Source organism: Engystomops pustulosus, chromosome 6 (assembly GCF_040894005.1).
Source record: "Engystomops pustulosus chromosome 6, aEngPut4.maternal, whole genome shotgun sequence".
NCBI classification, from domain to species: Eukaryota; Metazoa; Chordata; class Amphibia; order Anura; family Leptodactylidae; genus Engystomops; species Engystomops pustulosus.
In genome coordinates, this window is record NC_092416.1 from 89,247,457 (window position 1) to 89,271,467 (window position 24,011).

The 24,011-nt window shown below is 42.6% G+C and overlaps 1 protein-coding gene across 4 annotated transcripts in view; it reads right to left on the reverse strand.

Moving 5' to 3' along the window:
- The window catches only part of FUZ (fuzzy planar cell polarity protein), a 111,829-nt gene that overhangs the window by 84,382 nt on the left and 3,436 nt on the right, over window positions 1-24,011 (reverse strand). The window lies entirely within an intron of this gene.

The window sequence follows — 24,011 nt, forward strand, 5'->3', positions numbered from 1 at the left end:
CCCTTGTCGGCTGGTTTGATTACTAAATTCTTATTGTCAGTAAGAGTTCTAAGGGCTTGGTGGTCTAATGCACTCATGTTGGAATTGGTTCTGTAATGTCCTAGCTGAAAGTCATGTCTGAATTTGTCTCTAGTAACCAGTTGTATATAGGTTTCCACTGGAGCATAGGACCTTGGAGGCATATATGAGCTCTAAGTCCGTAATCCGAGATCTCTAGTGCGGATGCACGTAGATGGGGGTCTGCTCGTTCACTAGAGTTAGACGACTGGTGTCAGATCCCAACATATGTACTAAAAGATTGGATGAAATGGCAGAACGCTTTAGATCAGGGGGTTACCCTGAGAGTATCATACAACGGAACCTACAGGAATCAGGGTTACATAACAGGAATAAACAACCTAAAATGAAACGTATTCCATTTGTACACACCTTTAACCCCACATCCAATAAGATACTTAACATCCTCAGAGGCCATTGGCATATACTTACCAAAGCCTTTCCACAAATTGACGAATTTAGGATCCCCCTACATCCATGCAGACGTCGTCCCCAAAACCTTAGGGATAGACTGATTAAAGCAGACATTAGCTCAAGCTCGAGGGTACCGAGACAACAATTCTTAAGATCTCCCCGTAAAGGCACCTTTCCATGCCTTGACTGCATGCAATGCTCGAATGTCCAGAAGGGTGAGGGCTTTTTTCACCCTCAAACTGGGAAAAGATTTCTCATAAAGGACTACTTCACATGCCATACTAACTTTGCTGTTTATCTAATCAAATGCCCCTGCGGACTTCTATATGTGGGTGAGACAACACAGAGCGTTAAGGAACGGATTGGACAGCACAAGTCCACCATACGGAATAAAAATCTACTACTACCCCTACCGGCACATTTCCATGCCATGCACCATAATGTGGCACAACTTAAATTCCAGGTGATTGAACATGTACCACCTCCAAGGCGAGGTGGCAATAGGATCCAGTTGCTTAAGAAACGAGAGGCATACTGGATCCACACGCTACAAACACTGGAACTGCGGGGACTCAACCGGGAATATGACATACATAGCTTCATTTGAGATGTTATGTTATGATCCTGTTTTTCATGTATTGTGTGTCATTTCATTTTTCCATAATAACATTACTCTTTATTTCTTTCCACATAGACGCTAATTCCCTCCTATACACTGATGGGTAAGATTCTACACATAGAGTGATAACTGTGATAATACACCATCCTATTATCTGACATGGATCCAGTCCCTACATACCTAGATTACATGAGCTCATTCTTATCTCTCTACTAAATAGCTGTCCTCGCGTGCGACACTTTTGATGCAACACATATTCACGTGCGCCTAATCTGTCGCATCTCCTTACATAGGAGGCAATTGGATCAGACCTGACACATTGTTCGCATCATCCGACCCCGCCCCCTGGGGGAGGGACTTCCTGTTTAAATCGTCAGCTCACACACAGAGTCACTAGCGCATCCTCCTGTGTGCAGCAAGCACAATACTAAGCGCCAGCACCCAGATACTCTTTGGTAGACAGCTTTTGGTGAGCATTAACCGGTTTTCTTTGATTTTAGATACTACTGGTATTTGTCTGCACAACTTTGTTCACTCTCATACCCTGTTGTCTTACTAGTATCATGTAATGATGTGAACTACATTTGTTGATGAATCCTGGCTCTGAGAATCTTAGACTACTACCACGTTGAACTGACTACATGGATATTGTATTGATGTTCCTTGGATTTTTCCACTATTATGTACTTATGTATATATGTACCTTATATCCACTTGTATATTTCATGTCAATATTGAAGTTGTATATATGTTCGATTTACAGTGTTTGAGAAAGGCCCTTGTGGCCGAAACGTCACACAAGAATTACTGCTCTAATCTATCACTTTGAAGACATTAAATGCATGTTAAAACCCATTGGAGTGCGTGGTCCCAATTTTACTTTACTGTACATAGGGTTGGATCCCTGGATCAGACGCACCAAGATACTTACCAGGGCAGGCTGGCTGCATACCACACGGGGGCAGGCTGGCTGCATACCACACGGGGGCAGGCTGGCTGCATACCACACGGGGGCAGGCTGGCTGCATACCACACGGGGGCAGGCTGGCTGCATACCACACGGGGGCAGGCTGGCTGCATACCACACGGGGGCAGGCTGGCTGCATACCACACGGGGGCAGGCTGGCTGCATACCACACGGGGGCAGGCTGGCTGCATACCACACGGGGGCAGGCTGGCTGCATACCACACGGGGGCAGGCTGGCTGCATACCACACGGGGGCAGGCTGGCTGCATACCACACGGGGGCAGGCTGGCTGCATACTACTGGGGGCAGGCTGGCTATATACGGGGGGGGGGGGGGCTGTGACCAATGCATTTCCCACCCTCAGCTTATACTCGAGTCAATAGTTTTTCCCAGTTTTTGGTGGTAAAATTAGGGGTCTCGGCTTATACTCGGGTCGGCTTATGCTCGAGTATATATGGTAGTAATATTATCACAAAACTCAAAAGTTCAAATCACCTGCCTTCCCTAGAACTGATAAAAGTAAACAAGTAAAATCATAAACATGTTTGGTATCACCACTTCCAAAAATTTCCAGTCTGTCAAAATATAAAAACTTTGATTCCCAATGTTGAACCCCGTAACGGAAAATAGCGACAAAAATGTACGAAACGCCACTTTTTCCTGCCATTTTGAAACAAATTTTAAAAAATAACAAAAAGTGATCAAAAAGGCCATACAGTCTTGAAAATGGTAGCAAATAAAATGTCAGTTCATCCCGCAAAAAATTACAAGTTATTAGCTTCAGAAGATGGTGAAACAAATTTATTTTTACATTTTTTTTAATTTATTAAAACACAATAAAACCTATATAAATTTAGTATCCCTGTGATCGTACTGAACCAAAGAGTGAAGTGTTATTTCAAGTGCACAGTAAAAGACGTAAAAAGGGAGCCAAAAAGAAAATGGCCCAAATGTATATACAAAATTCATTGGGGAGCCCAGTATATACAATGTATGTGGTGGCCCAGTATACTAATTAATGGGAGCAGTATATAAACTAATTTACAGAGGGGCACAATATATTAATATTAATATTTTTGAAGCCACATCTTTGTTGCACTGAAACCTATTTAATAGCAAACAGAAAAGTGAGTGTGCATTGATACTAAGTGGGTGTAGTGTCCAAACTGGGACTTAGGATTAAGAGAAGGAGTTCTTTTTTTTTTGGATCCAACAACAAATTGGATAAGTGCATTTGACGCTCTGTATACGCTAAGGAGAGCCGGCACAAAACACGGGGTGTCAGATCTAACTCACAGTGTAACACCCGCGGTTGGAGAGAGCTCTGATCGCAGGTGTTTAATCCATTAAATGTCACAGTCATTGTGACCAAAGGATTTAAAGCGCCTTCTGGGGGTCTCTTCCCCCACGATCAGCCCCCTCGCTGTAATGGCAGCCCTGAGGTCTGATCAGGACCCCAAGGCTGTCCTGTGTCTGTGAAAGGATCTTAAAGGCGCAGTGTCAGCCTATGTATGTGCAGCTAATACTCTGCGATACTTTAGTATTGCAAAGTAATATCATGAACAACCAGATGATTGCTTATTCATGTCCCATGGTGGAGCTAATAAAAAAGTAAAAAAATAATGTTCTCTAAAAAATATAAATTAATAAAAATGCCCATAAACATATAAAGAGATATAATGCAAAAAAAAGCTAAAATCATTAAACAAACCCAACATATATAGCATCACTGCGTCTGTAACGACCCGAAGAATTGAAAAAGATTATTATTGAACCCACTCTAACACTGTAAAGAAAAATGTTAAAAAATTATGACTTTTTAACCTATTTTATCCCACAAAAAAAATGCAATAAGAATTGTTAAAAAACATATGTACTTCAGAATGCTACTGTTGCAAAGTACCGTATTTTCTGGACTATAAGACGCACTTTTTTCCCCCAGAAAATGGGGAAAAAACTGTGGTGCGTCTTATAGTCCGAATACAGGAATGGAGGGCACCCGGCTGCGCTCTGCCAGGTCTCTGCTCTCTCACTCTTAACCCCTTGTTGCCTGGTATGTAGAGGCTTCTGTCTTGTGAAGGTGCCTTACCCCACAGACCAAGCTCTTGTGGCCATTGTACAAGGACTGTCACCTCCTGTGTCCCCTCATCCTCCTCATAGATTGTAAGCTCTTGTGGCCATTGTACAAGTCCTGTGTCCTCTCATCCTCCTCATAGATTGTAAGCTCTTGTGGCCATTATACAAGCACTGTCACCTCCTCTGCCCCCCTCCTCCTCATAGATTGTAAGCTCTTGTGGCCATTGTACAAGGACTGTCACCTCCTGTGCCCCCTTATTCTACTCATAGATTGTAAGCTCTTGTGGCTATTGTACAAGCACTGTCATCTCCTGTGTCCCCTCCTCATAGATTGTAAGCCCTTGTGACCATTGTACAAGCACTGTCACCTCCTGTGTCCTCTCCTCCTCATAGATTGTAAGCTCTTGTGACCATTGTACAAGCACTGTCACCTCCGGTGTCCTCCCCCTCATAGATTGTAAGCTCTTGTGACCATTGTCACATATACGTATACCTATACCTATGGTAACTCTTGAGACCCCCTGACTACGTGCCAGCATAATTCTATCTAAAGATAGACAGCGGTGTCCGGGAGAGGAGGAGCGGGTGAGCGCTGATCGCCCCTGCCCCTCTCCAAAGAGGAACATGGCTGCACTGCATCGCCCAGTTACTTTACTGTTACTTTATTAAATATTTTAGTATACTATTTGGGGAAAAAAACTTTTTTTCTTATTTTTCCTCCTCTAAAACCTAGGTGCGTCTTATGGTCCAGTGCGTCTTATAGTCAGAAAAATACGGTACAACATATCCCACAAAAAGCAAGCCATCAACCATCTCCATAGCTAAAAAAAATTAAAATGTTATGCCACTTGGAAGATGGAAAAATGATAGATTTTTCCACACATTAGCTTTTATTCAGCAGATTTAGTAAAATGTAAGAAAAATGTGTATATAAGGCATCAGACATAGTAACCCCAAAATGGTTACACTGGAAAATGCATCTCATCCCACCAAAAAAAATGCTGTCACCTGCCCCAATGCAAAAAAAGGAAACCAATAAGGAAACCAAAATTCTGGCAGCCCTCCTTCCCTTCTACAGCTCACTGTGCACCTATAATACAAATATGTGGGGTGTCTCTGTACACAGGAGTAATTGCATAACAAATTTCAGATGGATTTTCTCTTTTTATTTTTTGGAAATGTGTAAATTTTAGGGCTAAATGAATGCATTACTGAAAACATTTGACTATTCTTAATTTCATCTCCATTTTGATTTCATTACTATGAAGTTCTCAAGAAGTTAACAATCTTCCTAAAAGCGGTTTCTGACAGTTTGAGGACTGCAGATTTGAAAATGGGTTGCTATAAAGGGGTTTTCTAATATTATATATTTAAAATTTCATTAAAGACAGTAATTATCCACAAAATAGTCAATTTGGAAAAAAACAAAAACAAATGTTCAATTTGTAAATTATCCAGATATTATGAAAATGTAAAGCAGACATATGGGAAATGTTATTCAGTAACTTATTTAGGTGGTAAAACTATCTGCCTGAAAACTAAAGGATTTTGAATTTTGAAAATGGCAAATTTTCAAAATGTGACAAAAATAAGAAAACAATCTCATAATCGCTTAGATAAGTAAAAGTGTTCAAAAGTTATAACCATATAAAGCGAGGCATGTCAGTATACAAAAAATGGGGCCAAGCTATAAACTTGTTAGGTACTGAAGGGGTGACATTTTTTCATACCGATATTCTTTTGTGTGGGTTTTATTGCATTATCTGCATATTGTGTGGGGGGTATATCGTTGGTTAAAGGGGTTTTCCCACAAAAGAAAATTCTCATATTTCAATCCTAGTGATGTTAACACAATGAAGATCATTTTAACCCATTACTTTACAATTTTACTCAGTTTTATTGCTGTTTTAGCTACTACCTCTCCCTCCGCTGCTCAGTGCAAAATCCCAGGGTGTGGGCAGTGACTCTCTAAGCAGGCACATTACTGTATTATCCATTTAGTTCTGTGGGGTGGCAAGGTGGTTAGATTTTCAGGGTACAAGATTGATATATATACACACACACACACACACATTCATCTGGCTTCGGACATTGTACGAAAACACTGACACATAGAGAGATGATACAGATCAGAGATGATGAGATTCATGAGATCATTACACAGAGGCTGACAAACAAAGGCTGCAGACCTTTACACGGTTACACTGTGGGCTCTGCTACATCTCACAGACAGGTGCCTGCCTCCCCCCTCCCCTGGATCACTTATCTCCTTGTAGCTTGCGGACGCTCTCTCTGCTCACCATGTACTGACAGGATGTGATAAGTGAGTGTCTCTGACCTCCAGGCAGGGGGCGTGGCTACAGCCACACAGCATAGACAGACAGAAATCTCATCTGCACAATCCGAATCCAAGATGGTGCCCAACCCCAAGTCTGAAGTTACAGGGTCTGGCACCATACCCGCAGTTTGTCACATTTTACACAGTAATAAAGAAATTGCGACTTAAAGGTCAAAGGAACACTCTTACAATATATGGGAGTCTATCTACAATTAATGTCAATTTCAGAAATCACCCTATGCCATGTGCACGGTAACATTGTTATCTGTGGAGTTCCTGTAATATCCAGTGGATTTTCCACACAAAAATACCTGCTGATAATTTTCTGCAAATCCTAAATGACAAGGCAGTATAATATAGTTACACATTCTGGCACTTCACATGTTCAATATCCTGCCCACCCACAGGCCATAGGGCACATTATGTTGAAGGTAAACCGCAACTTTAAAATTTACAAGCAGTAATGCAAAGAAGCTGCTTAAAGTGGTATCCAAAGAACATCAAAAGTTTAATCCATGGGTGGCACTGATAGCTTTGTCAGAAAAACCAATTCTTGAAGAATCTTCTTTTCAGGGTGCATTCACACTACCGCTCAAAAGTTTGGGGTGACCCAGACAATTTTGTGTTTTCCGTGAGAACGCATACTTTTACTTTTAAAATAAGTTGCAAAATGAATAGAGATTACAGTCAAGACATTGACATGGTTTCAATTTTTTTCATTTGAAATAACAATTTTCTCCTTCAAACTTTGCTTTCATCAAAGAATGCCCTTTTTCCTGCAATTACAGCATTGCAGACCGTTGCACACAACAGCTTGATGGGGTTCATGCTTAATTTGGAGGTGTCCTGTGTTAGGGTAAAATTGGCTCAAATCAAGCGCTGTCCACACGGTATGGCATGGCGTTGCAAAATGTAGTGATAGCCTTTTTTTTTTAATTCAAAATCCCTTTGACCTTGTACACATCTCCCACTTATCCAGCACCAATGCAACCCCAGATCATCACATTTCCTCCACCCTGCTGGACAGATGGCATCAGGCATCTTCCAGCATCTTTTAAGTTGTTCTGCTTCTCAAAAATGTTCTTCTGTGTGATCCAAACACCTGAAAAATTACATTGGTGTGTCCAAAACACATTTTTCCTTATTATTATTCCTTTTCTTATGTCTTTGTTCTTTTGCCCATATTAATATTTTCCTTTTAATAGCCAGTCTCAAGTGTGGGTTTTCCTTTCTCCTGAAGGCCAGCATCCTGGAATCGCCTCTTCACTGTAGAGGCTGACAGTGGCGTTGAGGACAGTTGAAGACCTTTGAGGTGTCGGTTTCTCAAAGTAGAGACTCTAATGTACTTGTCTTGTTGCTTAGTTGTACAGCGGGGTCTCCCACTGCTCTTTCTCCTCTGGTTAGAGCCCGTTCTCTTCTGAAGGGAATAGTACACACCATTGTAGGAAATCTTCAATTTGTCGCATGGAATGGCCTTAATTTCTAAAAGGCTGTCGAGTTTCACATAAAAGGTCTTTTTTTCTGCCCATTGTGAGAGTTTCATAGAACAAACAAATGTGATGCTCTGGATTCTCTACCAGCTAAAAGGGATGTCAGAATGTTAGTTTCATATATAAATGATGTTCTTTGGCTATTACTTTAAGCAGCTTCCTTGCATTAGGGTTTGTAAATTTTTCAGTTGCAAAAGTGCTGCCAAATATATAGGCAGCACTGGCTTATATACTCGAGTATAAGCCTAGTTTTTCAGCACAAAAATATGTGCTGAAAACTCAAACTTATACTCGAGTAAACAAAATATAGGTTTTACCAGGTTTTTGTGGTAAAATTAGGGGCCTCGGCTTATACTTGGGTAGGCTTATACTCGAGTATATACGGCAGTTTCCAACAAATGGGCATTCACCTATTTGGTCACCAGGGTCACTGATCTATGGAGTCGACAGGCAGTCTATTTTGTATTGATGTCACATAACTGCACTTAACAGCTACAACAGATAATATATATAAAGGCATAAACAATAAAGTCGACATCTCTTTGAAGAGGACCTGACTGTTTTCTTGACGTTACTGCTGGGTAAATACTTATTAAATAATTCTGAATAATCTTTACTTGAAACGATAAAATATGCAATTTCTCTGTTATTCCTGTTATTAGTAATAAATAAATAGTAGAGACACTTTTTGTAGCCACTCTATAGCAGAACTAATACCATTCCTTTTCCCTAGTAGGTTATTGAAAAATTTGTTTTCTAAAGCAAAGTCTGAATAACCAGAAGCCATAAAGGGGAACGTAGGAATGTAGATTAAAGTTGTGCGTGTCAAAGGGCCTGGTGTGCATTGCAACTGTAATATATATGAAATGACTAAAATGATAAGTGTGGGTTATGTTGGCCATGTCCCATATACAAGGGATCCCATGTATATCATTATTTATATTTGGGTCACAAATTTTCAGTTATCTCTAATAATTATTGTACAGACGTAACACTGCTAATTATAGTAGAAACAAGATAGGGATCCAGCACTCTGTACCATACGTGGAGACGGTTGGTAAGTAAATCAAACTTCCTTTATTGAAATCTTAAAATTCATGCAGACACACGTAGCTGTACATTGATCAACGCGTTTCGGCAGAAGCTGCCTTAGTCATGATCTAAAATTGCTAATTATAGCAATGTAAATGCCACATGTGACTGCAGCCGTAATGAGTTAGCATTCTACCTTAACTACCTGCATCAGTGACCTTATTTCACACCTTGCACAGTCCCCATTCCCCAGCAATCACTATTCACCTTACTAAAATATTGATCTTTTACACAATGAGGGATATGTATTAATGTGTGGGACTTTAGACCAGTGCAGAGTAGAACTAGACCGGTCTCTGCTGCAGCAGATTCATCTGATGCTGGAGGATAAATCGAGTGCAGTATAAGACTGCCAGTCATCAGTCAGTCTATTAGTTGTTCCAGTTTGCTGTGTCACAATATTGAATTGACGTGTAAGCTACTGTGAAAATGATAATACAAGATACATGTTAAACATGCAAAAAAGCACCAAGAATGGTCCAAGAATGCACCGTTGCTCTGCTTGTAGTCTGCTTGTCTCAACTACTGTACCTCTCTACTAATCAGTCTTCTGCTTACTAAACTCTCCCCCCTACAATCTGCCAATCAAAGCGGGCCTCCAGGATATGCCAGTCGCTGCCCTGGTTGCCCATCATCTTTTGAATACAGTTTAAACTAATATCCTTCATGTAGAGCTGCACCATTCTCCGCAATGCCCTAGCTTGTAAGATCAGACTTGTACCTAACTTCCAAAGTTTCGAAAGTGCTCTAAACCAGGGTCTGACTGGGGTGCCTGGGGCCCACCAGTGAAGGTGATTTTGGGGGCCCTCCTACTACTAAATAGAAAGGGAATTTCTAAGCACTAGCGGGGGCAGTGAAATAAAGGATAAGCTAATCCCTTTCTCCCTCCCTCTCTGCTAGTGCTCAGCTCTTGGTTTGTGTACAGGGGCTGCAGTGGTGACGTTATCTCAGAGCATTAACTCCTCTCGGACCGCCCGCTGACTTTGGACCTGCACCAGCTGACGTCTAGAGTCTGCAGCAATGTCTTTAGACGTCGCTGCAGTTTCTGCTGCTCCCGCGCTAATCGGTGTCAGAGGCACCCGGAGACCCTAAGGAGAAGGGAGATGTGGTTCGTTACCGCTTCTCCCCTCTCCGATCCTCCCTGCATCGCGCTGAATGAGCGCGATGCATAGAGGAGCTGAGCGGCGCGGCCGCCGGCTCCATAGTCAGCGGTCACGTGACCGCCGGGTCTAAAAGGGTTAATCAAAGCTGCTGGGTCTAATTAGACCCAGTACAGCTCTAATCACCTGTGCCAGTGACAGGTGGGTATTTACCCTGTAATTGAGGATCTTATAGATGCCTCAGTTAACTTGTAATAGAAAATAAAAAAGTAAAATGTAAAAAAAAAAAAAAAAAAAAAAAGTGAAAATGTCCCCCAGGGGTCTTTTATGACCTCATGGGGGACATAAAGTAAAAACACACTCACACAAAAATTAACCCCTTCACGCTCTGCATCCGATATATCGGATGGGAGCGCTACTTGCATAGCGTGGGGGGGGCAGGCGTGGCGTGGGGGGGGCAGGCGTGGCGTGGGGGGGCAGGCGTGGCGTGGGGGGGGCAGGCGTGGCGTGGGGGGGCAGGCGTGGCGTGGGGGGGCAGGCGTGGCGTGGGGGGGCAGGCGTGGCGTGGGGGGGCAGGCGTGGCGTGGGGGGGCAGGCGTGGCGTGGGGGGGCAGGCGTGGCGTGGGGGGGCAGGCGTGGCGTGGGGGGGCAGGCGTGGCGTGGGGGGCAGGCGTGGCGTGGGGGGCAGGCGTGGCGTGGGGGGCAGGCGTGGCGTGGGGGGGCAGGCGTGGCGTGGGGGGGCAGGCGTGGCGTGGGGGGGCAGGCGTGGCGTGGGGGGGCAGGCGTGGCGTGGAGGGGCAGGCGTGGCGTGGAGGGGCAGGCGTGGCGTGGAGGGGCAGGCGTGGCGTGGAGGGGCAGGCGTGGCGTGGAGGGGCAGGCGTGGCGTGGAGGGGCAGGCGTGGCGTGGAGGGGCAGGCGTGGCGTGGAGGGGCAGGCGTGGCGTGGAGGGGCAGGCGTGGCGTGGAGGGGCAGGCGTTGTTCTGTGTTGTTCTGCGTAGGTTGTGTACTACACCCACCATGTCCCAGAAGTCATACACTGGATTGGAGGTATATAATTATATGGCCTCCGATATGGAGTCTGCTAGTGGGGACGAGTGTGGGAGTCTGAGGAACCCCCGAGAAGGGGCTTTCGTAGTAGTGCTGAAGTGCCTAGGTACAAGGACAAGAGAGAGGTTGCATCATGATTCTTGGGGTGTTTATCTCCCGTGGCAGGAGCTGGGCACAAGATGACATAATAGATATTTTGTACTATCCATTATGCATCATCCTTGGGGTCCACCTGTGGGGTTAAAATGCTCACTACACCCCTAGATTAATTCATGGAGCGATGTAGTTTTTAAATAGGGTCAGTTCTCAGGGGTTCCTACTGTACTGATCCCCGAGGGCATCTACAAATGTTTTATGGTGCCAAAAAAAATGTAAATGTCAGTACTCCAAATGCCATTGTCTTCCGAGCCCTGCCCTGTCTCCATCTTTTAGATTAATGGCATGTAACCGGGAGAACTTGCATGATGATTTTTGGGGTGTTTGCCTCCAGTTGCATGAATTGGGTAAAATACTTTTGACACTACAATTACAAATTTAGAAAAATTGCAAAGCAAATTTTACTCGACACCATTCAATTTGTGTTACATTTGAGCCAGGATCTTATGGGTTAAAATGCTCATACAACCCTAAATAAATTCTTTGAGGGTTGCTCTTTCCTAAAATGGGGTCACTACACGGGGGTTTCTATTGTACTGATACCTCAGGGGCACCCCAACACCAGTCTAGTGAAACGGGTGCTCCAAAAGCTAGATTTTGCTTGTCCCTTCTCCGGCCTGCTGTGTGCCCAGCCTGTCAATTTTTTGCACATGTGTGGTATTGCCGTACTCGGAACAACCCAAAGAATTATTTTTGTGGTGTTTGTCTGAAGTGACATTAGTTGGGCACAGTATATTAGGTGCTAAAATGACATTTTTGAGCTAAAAACTAAATTTTTAATATGCACCATTTACTTTGCATTAAATTTTGACCATCATGTTGGGGGTTAAAATGATCACCACACCCCAAGATAAATTCTTTGAGGGGTGTAGTTTCTAAAATGGTATAATTTCTTGGGGGTTTCTATTGCACTGGTACCTCATGGGCCCTGCGAACATGACATGACCCTCTAAATCCAAACGTGTGAAAGCGGAGCTGCAAAAGCAAAATTTCGCTCCTTCCCTTCTCAGTCCTGCTGTGTGCCCATCCTGTCAATTTTTTGGCACATGTGTGGTATTACCGTACTCAGGACAACCCAAAGAATGATTTTTGGGGTGTTTGTCTAAAGTGGCATGGGTTCAGCACAGTATATTAGGTGCTAAAATGACATTTTTGAGATAAAAACGCAATATTTAATATGCACCATTTACTTTACATTAAATTTTGACCATCATGATGAGGGTTAAAATGCTCGACACAACCCCAGGTAAATACGTTGAGGGGTCTAGTTTCAAAAATGGTATAATTTCTCAGGGGTTTCTATTGCACTGGTACCTCACGGGCCCTGCGAACATGACATGGCACTCCAAATCCAGACAGGTGAAAATGGAGCTTCAAAAGCAAAATTTTGCTCCTTCCCTTCTCATCCCTGCTGTGTACCCAGCCTGTCAATTTTTGGCACATGTGTGGTATTGCCATACTGGGGACGACCCGCAGAATGATTTTTGGGGTGTTTGTCTAAAGTGGCATGGGTTGGGCACAGTATATGAGGCACTAAAATGACATTTTTGAGATAAAAATGCATTTTATACTCTGCACCATTTACTTTGCATTAGATTTTGGCCAGCATGTTGGGGGTTAAGATGCTCACCCCCAACCACAGATAAATTCTTTGAGGGGTCTAGTTTCCTAAATGGTGACATCTTTGGGAGTTTTCTATTATGCTGTTACTTCAGGGGCTCTTCAAGTACACTGTGGCACCACAAAACATTTGCAGTCAATTGGCCTTCCAAAAACCCAATGGTACAAACTCTGTTCTGGACATCGCTGTACGACTAAAGAGCAGTTGACATCCACATGTCTGATATTACCGTACTCGGAAGAAGCAGGGCAAAAATTTTGGGATGTATATTTACCTCAAATTCCTTCTGAATTTGTCCATTTTAGGGCTAAATGAAAATAATCTTATTCAAAAATTTAAATTTCAAAATTTTCAATCCATTTTTGTTTGCTTCCAGAGAAAGATTTAAAGGGTTAACAGACTTCTCAAATGCTGATTTGAATAGTTTGAGATGTTAGGTTCATAAAATGGTGTTACTTGTGGGGTATATAGTACATAAGCCTTTATAGGGCACTTCCAAACTGAATTGATCACTAAAAATGTATCATTTTTCAAATCTCTTGAAAATCTGAGAAGTTGCTACTAAAACTTGAAACCTTCTCAGATTCGTAAAAAAAATGGAAATGTAAAACAAATTATGGAAATAAAAATAAGACCAATGGCAAAAGCTTTCTACAAAAAAAAAATAATTTGTGGTATGACTTTTTGTCTAAAAAGTATAACATTTGAAATTTTTCAAATTTTTCCTAAATTATTGAATTTTTACCCCCCCAAAAAGAAACTGATCACCGAAATTATAATACTAATATAAACTACAATATCTCACGAGAAAACAATCTTAAAGTGTTGAAAAGTTATTACCACAGGAAGAGAAACTGGTCAAATTTTAAGAAAAAGGTCTGAGCATTAACTTAAAAACTAGCTGTGTCATTAAGGAGTTAATGTTAGGAATGGTATATGAGTTACCGCTGGTTTTCTGGGCTTTCTGCTGGTGGCTGGGCTATGGTTAGGAATGTAAGTGTTCGCACTGCACACCAATCTTCCAATAAGGAAATGCTGAAAACATTTACAAGAACTGATTACAATAACCCTACTCTGGCGTCCCCGCACCACATAGACAAGTCACCCCTGTCTCTCTGACCCTATAGATATAACCGTACATAAGCTGAGAGCTGTCTCACACTAGAAGGTTACTTAGTAACTACAATACTGATCTGACACAGGAAAAAGAAGGGTCTAGTACAGTGGTGGCGAACCTATGGCACGGGTGCCAGAGGTGGCAATCAGAGCCCTTTCTGTGAGCACCCAGGCTTTCACACCAACACAGAGTTTGCCAGATACGAATCAAGGCTTCCTCCTGCGTTCCCAGACAACCCAGGATGTGCCATGCTCAGCACAATTTTAAAGCAACATACTTGGCTGCCAGGAATACAGGAGTAGTGAGATGGTGTGGATAGAAATGGATTGTCATTTGATCTCCCGCTCTGGATTCTTCCTCTTCAGGGGACCCTGGAGGGAAGCTACAATCCAAATTTCTCCATCATCTTTCTATTGTATTGGTGAACTCAGGACACCAATACGATTAAAAACTGTGCTACAGCAGGGATCAATAAGTTACTGTTTAAATTGTCATGTTGGCACTTTGCGACATACAAGTGGGTTTTGGTTGTAGTTTGGGCACTCTGTATCTAAAAGGTTCGCCATCACTGGTCTAGTACCTCACAGGTGACATGCCTTATCTTTCACGTCCAAAATTGTAGTAAAATCTGGTTGCAGAATTTTCTGGCAGATGTTCTAAGCTCTGGGTAGCAGATCCCCCTCACTGTGCCCGTAAAACTACCACAGTGACTTACAGTATAATCTCACCCAGATAAAACAATGTCCACACTGTACTTCTAAATAATCCTCATAACAAAACCCTCTGTACCCCTAGCATTTATCAAAAATTACATTGTTACCCCCAAATATATTACCATACTACAGTCCATCAATAACATAATATATTGTTCCCCGTGAATTATTGTAATGAATTAATTTATCTATACAATGTCCCTTCTAAATATTTTTATACATTGTCTAATCAATTATTTTATACAAAATGTACTAATAAATTTATACACCATGTCCTAATTATTATCATACATATAACATCCCTTTAATTATACATTTATACAACTTGCCTCCCATTTATTCATTTACACATAGTTTCAACACATTAATTAATTCTATTATTATATAAAGTGCTGCATGCACCACTGGTTTACTGGGAAACTCCCTGCTGACATGTTCCCTCTAGATATAAATATTATATAGTCATATAAATTTATTTCTGTATGCTGTCACCTTTATGCATTTTCCAAACTAGGTCATGAATTTTAGTACTGGACCCCCCTCCAGATTCTATTAAGGAACCCCTCATACACACTGTCATCCCCCCTCCAGATTCTATTAAGGCCCCCTTCATACACATTGCTACCTCCTCCATATTCTATTAAGGCCCCCCTCATACGAACTGCCACCCCCTTCCAGATTTTAATAAGGCCCCCTATACACAATACCCAACCCTCCATATTTTATTGAGGCCCCATCATACACGCTGTCCCCCTCCGTTTTTTAATAAAGCCCCCCCCCATACACACTACCTACCCTCCAGATTCTATTAAGGCCCCCATAAACATTGCCACACCCCCTCCTATTAAGGCCTCCCATACACACTGCAACCCCCCCCCCCCTCTCCAGATTCTATTAAGGCCTCCCATACACACTGCAACCCCCCCTCTCCAGATTCTATTAAGGCCTCCCATACACACTGCAACCCCCCCCCCTCTCCAGATTCTATTTAGGCCTCCCATACACACTGCAACCCCCCCTCTCCAGATTCTATTAAGGCCTCCCATACACACTGCCACCCCCCCAGATTCTATTAAGGCCCCCCATACACACTGCCACCCCCCTCCAGATTCTATTAAAGCCTCCCATACACACTGCCACCCCCCCTCCAGATTCTATGAAGTCCCCCATACACACTGCCACCCCTCCTCCAGATTCTATTTAGGCCTCCCATACACACTGCCAACCCCCCTCCAGATTCTATGAAGTCCCCCCATACACACTGCCAACCCCCCTCCAGATTCTATGAAGTCCCCCCATACACACTGCCACCCCTCCTCCAGATTCTATTTAGGCCTCCCATACACACTGCCAACCCCCCTCCAGATTCTATGAAGTCCCCCCATACACACTGCCACCCCTCCTCCAGATTCTATTTAGGCCTCCCATACACACTGCCACCCACCCCCTTCAGATTCTATTAAGGCCTCCCATACACACTGCAACCCCCCCCCCCTCCAGATTCTACTAAGGCCTCCCATACACACTGCAACCCCCCCCCTCCAGATTTTACTAAGCCCTCCCATACACACTGCAACCCCCCCTCCAGATTCTATTAAGGCCTCCCATACACACTGCCACCCCCCCCTCCAGATTCTATTAAGGCCTCCCATACACACTGCAGCCCCCCCTCCAGATTCTACTAAGGCCTCCCATACACACTACAACCCTTCCCCCTCCAGATTCTATTAAGGCCTCTCATACAAACTGCCACCCCCAACTCCAGATTCTACTAAGGCCTCCCATACACACTACCACCCCCCCCCCCTCCAGATTCTATTAAGGCCTCCCATACACACTGCCACCCCCCCTCCAGATTCTACTAAGGCCTCCCATACACGCTACAACCCTTCCCCCTCCAGATTCTATTAAGGCCTCTCATACAAACTGCCACCCCCAACTCCAGATTCTATTAAGGCCTCCCATACAAACTGCCACCCCCCCCACCCCCTCCAGATTCTATTAAGGCCTCCCATACACACTCCCACCCCCTTTCTTTTCCTAATAACAAGAAAAAAAAATACTCACCTCACCCTGTGTCCTGTTGCTGCTGCCGTGGGATGGGTAACGATGCTTTGCTGTGCATCTAGAGTCAGAGTGCACCATCAGAAAGCACCAGAGTACTATTGCAGCCATGGGCAGGGGCCTCCCATGGATCCAAACGGAAGCCCCTGTCATAGTGCCAGGTGTCCGGGCCCACTGGGGGATTCACGGCCCACCGATGGGCCAGACCGACCCTGTTTTAAACCCAACTCTACAGGCAGTGTTTACAACACTAAAACTGACCTCTGCTGTTTAAGCCTCCCCTCTACCACCTCCTCAAAACTTGACATCATTATTCAGGTTACATGAAGTCCCATGCAAATGGGAGCATGTGTAGGTTGTGGCAGAAAATAAGGAAAGGCCACAGCATCCAATGCAGTCCAATGCAGCAACGTTTCCATTTACCCAGAATCTTTGTCAAGCATCTTGACAAAGATTCATGGCGAATCGAAACGTTGCTGCTTTTTTTCATACCCATGTGAATAAAGGCATACAGCCTTCTTAAAAACTGCATCGGATGCTGTGGCCTTTCCTTATTTTGTGAGTATTTGGATCCCATACACCAGGATCTATAGCTGTGTGCATCATTTATATCAGAGTTCAGAAGTTATTTCGGTCTTTTTTCGACTTTTAGGTTGTGGCAGACTCACACAGCAGTATTTTTTATATTCTGTTACCTTATAAAGAACGGTTAGACTTTTTAACTGGCAGTTTTACATCCTGTGTCACCCGTTATTCATCATAGATTGTCAGCTCTTGCAAGCAGGGTTCTCATACATATTGTTTTATTACTCCATGACCTGTACAGCACTACAGAATATGATGGTGCTCTATAATGATTTAGGTAGTTTTTTATATAGGCGTCTTCCTGCTGATTTTGTTGGTGGGGAAGAACTCCTTCCAGTGCTTTCAGCTACACAATAACCCATGAACTTCCAGAACAAGATCATGTAAAAACAAAGAAAGTACAATACATTTCAACATACAAGAAATACATGATTTCTGACATTCATACCATATGGTACAGTATATAATCAAATACCCTTCTCTAGTTTAAAGCCAGCCTTTCTAATCTTCCCCTCTCCCAGGTTACAGACCTTTTCTAAAGCTGAAGACTGAAATCTGCAAATTTGTAACCTGATCACCATGATACATTGCAGATGCTTCTAGTGTTAAATTTTGTGTTTTCAATTGATAAGCTCATTGATATGCAATATGACTAATATACAAAGTGTGGGTTATGATGCCCATGTCCCATTTACAAGATGTCCCATGTATTTCATTATTTATAGTTGGGTCACAAATTTTCAATTATCTGTAATAATTATTGTACATTGATAATTATCGCTTCTGATGACTATCCTGGAATATAAACACTAATAGAAGGCTCCAGCACTGACACACAGGGACATCCAATGGCGCCATCTAGTGGGCAACAGCAATCAGTGACTGTAAGTAGATCAAAGGCAGCTCCTGAACAATTGTAATGTCACTAATCCAGCAACTCAGCGGACAAAGGTAATGGTTGTTGAAAATATGGATACCCAGGACATTACATGCAGTTCACACAATATAGGATAACATGCCACCTTATCATAGTTGTATAACATATGTGGAACATGACGAGTATAGTAAGGGGGGGGGGATATTACTCACAGTGCACTTCCCAGCTTATTCCTCCAGTACCCTCTTTCACATTCCCATCTTTTGAGGTCCACACAATCTGTTTGTGGTTGTAGTTTACCATCCTTCTTGCTCACCCAACAAGTTCCTGGACAACTCTGCTTATTAGTTTCCTCATTTTCTATCCTGTGAGATTCCATCCCTTATCATGGGAGACTAACAACCATGTTAACACCCCTTAATTTTTGACTCTCACAATTTTCAAATTCTAATTTTCTAAACAACCTTGACTTGGTATGTTCAACTTTTTTCATTATCTAATTTTACTTTTTCTTATTTCCCACTTTAATACATCCATCCCTGTCCCGTAGCAATCGGTTTATATCCTTATATAGGTAGTGTCTTGTATGTAATCATTAACCATAAAATTTTCCCCCAAACCCGTATGTAGCGTGTAAAGAATATTATGTGTACATAATGAATGTAACATAGGAGATTTATCATTAGTCCTGTGTAGCTTCTTGGCGTATAATTGTAGCAAACATAATTTTTTTGCAAGAAAAAAAACGCAACGGTAAAGTCATGCAATAGCGGAAAAAAATACACCACAGAGTGCAACACATTTATCAACTGTTCAAAAGAACGCAAATTTAATCGCAAAACTACACCACATAGGAGGTGGTGTATGTGGGTCCATTGCTCCTATAGGGGGAATTTCTGCTGAATTATGAAGTTTTTGCTCAATTTTGTGTTTGAGGTATCAGAATTTCCTGTGCAAAAGCATCCCAAAAAGGCACAAATTGAGCAGATGTTAAACATACGTGTGACTGATGCAGTCTATCAGCATAGAGCACACACATCACAAGGCATTTAACACCAGTCGTACTATAAATCCGACTGGTGGAAACCTGCCAGTCTAACACATAGACATCTGCTCAAAAACCTAATGATAAATCTCCCCCATAATATGTATTTTAAGTGTCCTAAGCTAGCTACTAATCATTGAAATTGTGTTCTTGATAATGCCCTGAGGGTTCATTCACACGTGGAGTTTTGGATGCATCGAAACTCATGTGTTTAGAAATGTTACAATGCGTTTCTCTTCATTGCTGTAAGTGTAAGCATCTGTGAAAATGTTTATACACAGCTGCTTACACTTCCAGAAATTTAAAAAAGCGCTTACAAAGTAGCCAAACGCATTGTAACATTAAAAAAGCTTGCGTTCTGACGCACGCCTCCTGATGCATGCATTTCGCCGCACACAATTTGACAAATCCAAAATGCCACGTGTGAAAGCACCCTCAGGCTTCGTTCACATGTGCTGTGTATATTCCGTTTTGCCTAATTACATTGCAGTTAACATCGGTAGCATTAGGTTTTGAACATACAAAATCTACTGCATGTGTTAACATATAATTAACCTTCACGTTATGTTTACACAATGTAAATACATTTTGTAAACACAATGTAATGAGGAAAAACTCTCTTCAGCTTTTGTATTGCATTTCAAAACACAATGTAAATGCCACGTGTGATGCCACGCATCCCCCACTACCTGCATCAGTGACCTTATCCCCTTACACCTTGCACAGTCCCCACTCCCCAGCATGTATTAATGTATTGGTCCTTAGACCAGTGCAGAATAAAACTAGACAGTTATCTGCTGTGGCAGATTAATCCTTGTGCCTGATGCTGGATGGTTAACCTCATGCATTATAAGTCTTTCCGTTGTACTTTGCACCTTCTATTAGTTGCTCTAATTTGCTGTCCCACAATATTGAATTTTCTGGCAAACAGGTTATTTTCTGTCTGGTCATATCCCCTAGTTACCGAGGATTAGTCCTTTTTTGGACTAGTTGGGAAACTGTTTAAAACCTTCAATAAATGTAGCACTTGGGATTTCAGGCGATCCTGACCTCCGTGCCTGAGTTCTTTTACAAAACCAGCAAACTTTCCTTGCTAGTTTTTACAGACAACTACACCTGATCCATCTACGCAGGAGCGCTGGAGTATTCCCCAAGGTCTCTATATTATTCAGTTAATTTTTTGCCCAGCCAGGGATTTGAACTCACAATCTCCACACTCTACCAGCCATAGAGACAGCGCTCCTATCCATTAGACCAGTGGTGGCGAACCTATGGCACTGGTGCCAGAGGTGGCACTCTGAGCCTTCTCAGTGGGCACTTAGGCTCTTGCCCCAGGACAGAATTCACCAGATAGGAGATTAAGGGATCCTCGTGCAGGCCCAGGTAGCCCAGGACGTGACACGTTGAGCGTTATTTTAAAGTGAAGCATCCGGGTGTACCTGAGACTGCAAGGAGAGAAGGTACAGACAGGGTCAGATTATCATTGAAGCTCCTGCTCTTGGTTGTCAAGGGAAGCTCCAAAGGCAATCCGAATTTTCCCTCCTGTCAACAATATTGGTTTCCTCAGTAACGTTGGAGACTGGTATAGCACAGAGCAAAAAGATTGCAATAAGTTACTGTCTAAATTGCTGTGTTGGCACTTTGCGATAAATAAGTAGGTTTGGATTGCAGTTTGGGCACTCGGTCTCAAAAAGGTTCGCCATCACTGCACTAGACTATAGGCTTACTTGTTATCAATGGAAGGATTTTATGTAACCAAGATCTGCACTACAGCCTCCATAGAGTTACACTATGACACGGGCTTAATGCACTGGTATATAGAGATGAATCTTCTCTTTATATCACTACATTAAAGTGGAGGTTGTGATGGGTGTGTTCAGTCCATATTGTATCCGCTTCTTTCACATATGCAAAAAAACCTGCTGGTTTTCTAATCTACTTCTTGCTCTGCCCAGTTAGTTGCCTAACAACATTTGAGAAAAAACTGTCACCTACAGATATCATGTATGTGCCGTCCATTTTTTAGCGGATCCAAAATAATGCATGATCCAATTTTTATCACTGTGCAAAAAATTGTGATTATTTCAGTGCCTTTATGCCAGATACAGGCGTAGAACCACTCATGTGTGTCTTATTTGTTTGTAGTGGAAAAAAGGACAATAAGATTCTTTATTCAGGGTCGAATTTATGTCTAGGCATCAGGGGCTAAAAGAAGGGGGGGCTCCCTCGACGGTATGCGTTGATGGAGCAGGCACCGGGTAGATGCACCTGTTCCGTAGACTACTCAGGGGGTTGGTTCCGGCTGAAGGTTCAGCTCCCACTGTGGGCCTGAGGTAGCAGAGCACAGGAGCTCTAAGCCTGCAGCGGGTCTAAGGCCTATGGCCAGAACTGACCTGGCGCAGGCTGACATCATCATATGTTGAATGAGCTGGAGCTTTGAAGGTGGTGTGAGCATCACTATTACTATTGGGGCATGGGGGCAGCATGTGCGAAACATGGTGCATGTTCTCAATCACATTTTAGTGTTAACAAAAGATGTGTGTAGGACAAACTCCTCACCGCTGTGCAGGAATTGCATTGCTAAACGTAATTAAAATGCATTGTGTGAACACAGCCTGAAGCAGCTTTTTAATCTAATGCAAGCAGTGGTTCATTGGAAAGAATTTTCTTTGGTCAAGCGCTTCTCTCTTCTACTAACATGCTGTAACATGCTGTGGGTTATAGGCAGAGGTGTAAGCTTGATGACACCAATAGGGAGCGTAAGCACTGAGAGTACCAAGGGCAGCATAAACACTAAATACAGCCCTGGCTGTATTGATGAAATGGTGAATCTTTTGAGCATACATTTTATAAACTTCAACACAAAAAATGTAGTGTACAAAATTAAGTGTGTGAAATAAGAGCTTACCTACAGTGCCTACAAGTAGTATTCAACCCCCTGCAGATTTAGCAGGTTTGATAAGAAGCAAATAAGTTAGAGCCTTCAAACAAGAGCAGGATTTATTAACAGATTCATAAATCTTACAAGCACACAGCCAAGAAAAACCAAGGCCTGGTTCAAGAGGGAAAAAATCAAGGTGTTGCAGTGGCCTAGTCAGTCTCCTGACCTTAACCCAATTGAAAACTTCTGGAAGAAGCTCAAGATTAAAGTCCACATGAGACACCCAAAGAACTTAGATAACTTGGAGAAGATCTGCATGGAGGAGTGGGCCAAGATAACTCCAGAGACCTGTGTCAGCCTGATCAGGTCTTATAAAAGACGATTATTAGCTGTAATTGCAAACAAGGGTTATTCCACAAAATATTAAACCTAGGGGTTGAATAATAATTGACCCACACTTTTGTGTTTAAAATTTATTAAAATTTAACTGAGCAACATAACTTTTTGGTTTGTAAGATTTATGCATCTGTTAATAAATCCTGCTCTTGTTTGAAGGCTCTAACTTATTTGCTTCTTATCAAACCTGCTAAATCTGAGGGGGTTGAATACTACTTGTAGGCACTGTATGTAGGTTATACAAAGAGGAAACTACAAAAAATGCATTCATGAGCATGTCATGAACCCCACACACTGGAGTCCAAACATGGGGTGCATCTACTCCCCTACTATGGAGTTCCAGAATTTAGCCCTTAAGCTCCACCGACATCCACAAAATGGCGTCTTAATGCTAAATTTACTCCACGCAATCTCGGCACCCAGATCCAAACTGCCACCACTGCCATGAGTTACTTACGCAAAGAAGGCCGTAGGCACTTCAACCACAGAGACAATGCACCCTGATGATTTACACAGAGCATGCACTCACTACTTATACTATATTAAAATGATTAATTCACATAGACTATGCTAAAAATTACCTCTGGTAACGTAATTCCCTTCAAAAACTCAGATTCTTTAAGGCTACAACCAGAGGCTTATTAAAGTTAACTATTTAATATACACAATAAAATATAGTACGCTCAAAAATAAAAATTGTCAGATAAAAATTAAAAAAATAAATAAATAAACAGTACACATACGATATTTATAGTTAGGGAAAACAGAAACAAAAAACTCTTGCTACGGAAATAGGTAGAAGTTCCTTGGCCCGAGGACAGGGCATGGAGAGGGATCAAGTCTTCTAATGTATAGAGTCCTCAAACTGAACGCTGGCAGTGTGGCCGTTTCAATAATTTAAACCTGGAACTTTTGACCCCCACCCCTGGCTGTGATGTCACTGTGAGGGAGAGTTTTTCTATCCCCCTCCCATCAGAGAGGTACTCTCCGGGTCTGGGGTTTTATTAAAACCCCATAACTTTTGATTGGAAGATGGCACAACCATGCCATTGCTTCCAATCAACCAGGTACCTTATTACCATTTACCCCATACCACACTTGTGGAGTCTAAGCCTAATATAAGGGGTATTCTGCAAATGTTAGGCTTCCGATACTGTAGCGTATCTAAATCTGATAACTGTCCCATGTAACTGGGGACCCATAATTATGAATTATGCCCCAGTTATGGACAGCTATGATATTCCTTTTGTCTAAATTTTGGAGGGAAAGCAACACACAGGTCTCACATTCATTTGATCCCTTTCTACAGAGCTGAGCTAGCAAAGGTTTGAATTTCTGCACTTGATCTCTGGTCAC